At 34.9% G+C, this 4855-nt stretch overlaps 1 long non-coding RNA gene across 1 annotated transcript; it reads right to left on the bottom strand.

Moving 5' to 3' along the window:
- Positions 1-609: 609 nt before the first annotated feature.
- LOC109588737 (uncharacterized) lies at positions 610-1352 on the bottom strand. Its single transcript, XR_002188333.1, has 2 exons — positions 1031-1352; positions 610-982 (listed from the first exon to the last, which is right to left on the bottom strand). It is a non-coding gene; the product is annotated as an uncharacterized LOC109588737 (long non-coding RNA).
- Positions 1353-4855: the final 3503 nt, after the last annotated feature.

The raw sequence follows: 4855 nt of genomic DNA, 5'->3' as shown, positions 1-4855 counted from the left end.
TGATGAATATAGTAATCCGCCAAAAAAAAACTTGGCGAATTGCTAAAATTTGGTGATTGGCAAATTATAATTTGGCAAATTAGTGGCCACGTGGCATTGAGCATGCATATAATGGCTCAAAATGGCGGACTTTATTTTGGTGAATGGCTATCAAAATGCCAAATTCATTAAATTTAATTCTCTACAAAATTTCCCACTATAAGGTATAATGATGAATTTAGTAATTATAGTGACATATGATTACAAGCTATCATGTGACTGTCACATGATCACTGACCTGTAATTGACAGCTGCTTATTGGTTGAGAGTTTTTGCTTCTTCTCCTCATCAGTGATAATTAACGTTAATAACTTGTAATATAATGACTTAGTGAGCTGGAGACGAACAAGAGCAAAATTATCAGGAGATTCAAATAAATCCTAAAAAATAAAAAGAAATTAAATTGCCCTCTGATGAGTATTATAACTTTCAACCCCCTCCCCCCAGGGAAATAATATCCATTATAAATTCATGTACATGTATGAATAATAATAATTATAATCTACCACTCAAGATGGCGGAGAATCATAGCCACACCCCTTGTTGATTAAATCTGTGCAAGAGCTCATTACCTTTCTAATTCAAGAGCAGCTCCTTTTCTCTTCTCCACTAGTTTATCAGTGAGTCCGCGAGTTATTGCCACTGGTATTATACTACTAGTACTAACAACAGATCCTACACTACCTACTGACTGCTGCTGCTAGTCTTTATCCATTAATAACAGTATCCTTCACCTCTTGGCTCTTGTGTGAGTGAGTGGGTCTTTATGCTGAGTTTGGGTGTACACCTATTGTGATTTTTATAATAAGAGTTAATACGGTATATCAGCCACGCCTTTTTTACCTGCAGCAGCCAGCCTCACCCTTTTGTTGCTGTGCGTCTTTTTGCTGTTTTGCGTCTTTTTGGTTGTGCGTCTCTTTTTCTGGTCCATTTCCAGTTGGATCTACAGGAAAGCTTGTTCCTTTGATTAACTAGTGAAGGTTACTCTTACTTTGCAGTACTAGAAAGGATCTTCTCTTCAATTCCTTTTATAAAGTCCTTCTTTCTTTATTGTGGTGTAAGTGATCACTGAAATATAATAATGTACTATATACACTGATGGACACTCTAATTATAATACTGATGTGTTGTTAAGTAATAGTCATTGTGCAATGGAATGATCCAATTCAGTGAGTACAATAACATTATTCATGATTATTGATGATACACTAGTGATACTTCTCATGATCATAGATATTATAGTACAATGATTAACGAGTTTGCAGGGTCAAGCAACCTGCAAAGCACTGTACATACACTCAATGATATACCGTATAGCAGGTTATTTTCGAGGATAACAAATTTCATGAATTTCGCAGATTTTTTCAAGATTCGCGAAATTAAATTCCTTGAAAATCAATTGATATGGTTAGTGGAAATTCGCGAAAATTTATTCCATGAACCTCCGGATATGGGTCATTCGCAAAATTTATTATCCTTGAAAAAAACCACTCTATGGTACTTCAGTTACACACACACCCACTCACTTATATTGTACTCTTTGGATCTCAAGCAACTACTACTGGAGTATAGTAGTTGTACTTCAAAGGTCAATAGCTCCATGTGTCTATAGAATTCTATCAGTTATTATTGTATTTATTATAAGACTTGCTTCATGTATGCATCCACAAACCACAGTAAAGTAATGTACCGTACAAGATGATTTATTGGCGGGAGTAATATTTGGTGAATTTGCTTGTGAAAAGAAATTGGTGGATTTAATATTGGCGATTTTGTGCCACGTGTCATTGAGTAGTCTGGCGCAGCCTGGCTGTGCCAGACTATCATTGAGCATGCTCAGATTGAAACAAAATGGCGGATTTTATATTGGCGATTTCTTTATAAAACCGCCAATCGCCAATATTAATTCCTCGCTAATAAATCATCTTGTACAGTATCAGAAACCACCCTATGCAAATCCACCCTCTGTAATAATATCTGTCCTCTTGATATCTACCACCCCAATCCACCCTCTCCAGTAATAAGATATTTTAATAATATTCAGTGTTATTGGTGAGTTCCAGTAACTATTTTCATGAGGTCCTATATACCACACACATACACTGATACACCCATCCTTTATACACTGGTTCATGTAGTACATCTGTACTGCTCCATTTCAGTTTACAGGGAAAGCTTGATCCTTTGATTAACTAGTGAAGGTTACTCTTACTTTGCAGTACTAGAAAGGATCTTCTCTTCAATTCCTTTTATAAAGTCCATCTTTCTTTATTGTGGAGTAAGTGATCACTGAAATAGCTACACCTTATAAACCACCTAATTCTCTCATTGTCCTCCATACTATAGTACAAGATGATTGATGTCTCTCAATGGAGAGCAAGTATTGGACTGTGGAACTACTGTCAAGCTTCCTCCAGTAGACCAGCTAATGGCCGCCACTCTCACTCATTCAAAGCTGCAGTAGACAGCAAGTCAGGCAGTACTATATCAGGAGAGAAGACATCTAAACTGCCAGTAGCTCTGTCTCTTATTGTTTCTCTTCTTTTATCTTTATTAAGATATATGAAACTCAATTTTATTCCTCCAACTGGTAAACAAACTAACAGTATATAATATTATCATACAGTGTATTTACAATAGGTATAATTACTGTTACTGTTATGATCCACTGCCTCCAGTCATTAGTCTTGTTTATAGCTACTATTGGGAGTAGCTCTGACCTGATCTACTATTTGGTTTTACTTCTCCTCCTCTTATCAGGAGATGTTGAACTCAATCCTGGTCCTATAACAGGTAACACTCTCATTGATTCTAACATGATTAAGCTGCCACAAAATACCTAAATAATATTGATTATATCATAGGTATGATGAATAAAGTATGGAATTGGATTCGCACTAAAATATTTAGGTGCTGGCAATCTAATCAAAGTATACATGAAACTATTATACATACCATGTAAATGTACATATCAATAGGTAGTCAGCCTTTACAAATGCAAGAATCACAAGGTATTTTGATAACCATGCATTAATCAGAAATAATGAATATTAAATAGATGCTACCAGTATTGCTCCTACTGTATCAGTAGTACCTACTGTATCATCATCATCAGTTTCTGTAATTACTAAACCTGTTACTAGTACTACATCAGGTAAACATAACATACTCTTAATGATACAACTAAGTTGATAGTTCATATGATAGATACCAAAGGAACTGAGGACTCAACACCAGATGAAGGAAATAAACCCACTCATAATGACAGTAATAATGGCACTGCAACATCAGGTATATCATTAAAATTAAACATTCATTAGCAGATTGTACTTTAAACCATTCATCAATAATTCTGTTTGATGTTAATGATATGAATGAGGTTTCCAAAGGCCAGCTACCTGGAAGCCATTCAACAGAATATTTGCTTGAGCCTAATTAACCACTTGTCATAACTATGTCTCCATGAATAATTATGTTTAAAGGTGTTTATCCATTATTTGTACTACAGTCTGTGGGTGTATCAAAGGCACCTCCATGAGTTTATATAGTGGAGAGTAGTTAAAAGTAGGGCTAGGAAAATTATACTAGCATAATTGGAACATAATGGGTCAAAAATTTCTGACCCTATACCCCTGACCACATGACTTCAATTCAATACAGCAAGTACTGTATAGCAGGTAGTTTTGGATGGGATTAAATCTGGCAAATTTGGTGTTTTGATAGCCATTCTACAAAATAAAAATCCACTATTTTGAGCCATTACACGCATGCTCAATGGCACGTGGCCACAAATTCGCCAAATTAAGAATCTGCCAATCGCCAAAATTTAGCAATTTGCCAATATTTAGTCCCTCCAAATTTACCCGCTATACAGTACTAGGCTAGTGCAACTAGTCCTTGTACCTGGGCAAAGCTGGATGAGGCTAATGACTTAGAGTATTTTATTTTCCAGTGATTCAAAGTCTTTGAAATAATATTTTCAGATTCTGGCATTATTACAATATTATTTTTATTACAATTATATTATATATACATGTTATATATAACAGATATATGCATGTAACTTGATACTAACAGGCAGAAATTGAAGCATAATTTGCCTAGTCCTAGTTAGAAGTCCACACACTCAAACCAGATAAACTACAGCTGTTTTGTGTTACTGGATATCCAGTAACCCTCAACATCTGTAGTTTATCTATAACATAGATCATAGATTAGAACCTATTGAAAGAGTTCATTCAACTGCAGAAGATTGGGGATTCACTTATAATGACAAAAATGACACACATATTAAAATTTACTATAAATTATAATATAGGTACTGCTGATGCTCCTACTAGTACTGTATCAGTAGTATCTACTGTATCATCATCAGTTTCTGTAATTAATAAACCTGTTACTAGTACTACATCAGGTAAACATACACTTAATACAACACTCATTAACTGATACACTACTGCAGGTAACACTCCTAGTGCTACATTAAGGATGAATTATGCTACTCTTGTTGATGCTATTACTAATAGTCTTCAGAAAGTAACTGATGCACTGTATGCTAAAGAACTGATACCACAACAAACTAAACAGGAAATGCTTGTACCAGCAGTTGATAATTATACTAAAGCTGCCAAACTTATAAATGTCATTGAAAAACAGTTGGAATCCTCTCTTAATCCAGAGCAGTATCTTATTGATATATGTCATGTATTAATAAACCAACAACATCGTACACTAACAGATATTGCTACCTCTATATTACACCAGTTAGGTGAGTGTGTGTGTGTACATTATCAGTGATCAATATAGTCATTATATC

The sequence above is a fragment of the Amphimedon queenslandica genome, unplaced genomic scaffold (genome assembly GCF_000090795.2).
Source record: "Amphimedon queenslandica unplaced genomic scaffold, v1.1 AMPQUscaffold_11901, whole genome shotgun sequence".
Classification (NCBI taxonomy): Eukaryota; Metazoa; Porifera; class Demospongiae; order Haplosclerida; family Niphatidae; genus Amphimedon; species Amphimedon queenslandica.
Note: the sequence above shows the minus strand (reverse complement) of the source record. Positions and strands in the feature narration are given on the sequence as shown.